The sequence below is a fragment of the Galeopterus variegatus genome, unplaced genomic scaffold, assembly GCF_000696425.1.
Source record: "Galeopterus variegatus unplaced genomic scaffold, G_variegatus-3.0.2 Scaffold4525, whole genome shotgun sequence".
Classification (NCBI taxonomy): domain Eukaryota; kingdom Metazoa; phylum Chordata; class Mammalia; order Dermoptera; family Cynocephalidae; genus Galeopterus; species Galeopterus variegatus.
Window position 1 is genome coordinate 60,072 of NW_007730636.1, and position 399 is coordinate 60,470.

The 399-nt window shown below is 67.2% G+C and overlaps 1 long non-coding RNA gene across 1 annotated transcript in view; it reads right to left on the reverse strand.

Moving 5' to 3' along the window:
* Nucleotides 1-206: 206 nt before the first annotated feature.
* Nucleotides 207-399, reverse strand: part of LOC103603262 — a 1,171-nt gene continuing 978 nt past the window's right edge. Inside the window, exon 2 of the long non-coding RNA XR_551596.1 lies at nt 207-304. This is a non-coding gene — a long non-coding RNA (uncharacterized LOC103603262). The remainder of the gene's footprint in view (nt 305-399) is intronic.

Sequence of the window (399 nt, forward strand, 5' to 3'; positions counted from 1 at the left end):
AAAAACTGCCCATCCCCGGCAGCCAGGTGCTAGCCCGGGCCGCCGCCATGTCGCTCGCGGTTAAAAGGGCCGCCCGCGGCAGGGCTGACGGCCCCAGTTATGCGCAAGCACGTGCTCTGGCGCTGCAGCCTGACCCCCGGCGCCACGCACAGGCGCAGCGGGGGCTCAAAGGCAGCGCGTCGCCGACCACACACAGACAACAAGGCTGAGGGTCAAGCCGTTTTTATTGAGGGGTTGGTGGGGAGAGGTTAGTCCAAGAAGCGCCGAGGACAAAGATATCCAACGTCATCGACCGGGCCGGGATCTGCAGTAACGACAATGGGGTGTGGGGTGGAGAGTGAGCGGGTGTGCGCCCGCCGGCCGGCCCCCTCCCAGCAGCGCGGCAGCCGGCTCAGACTC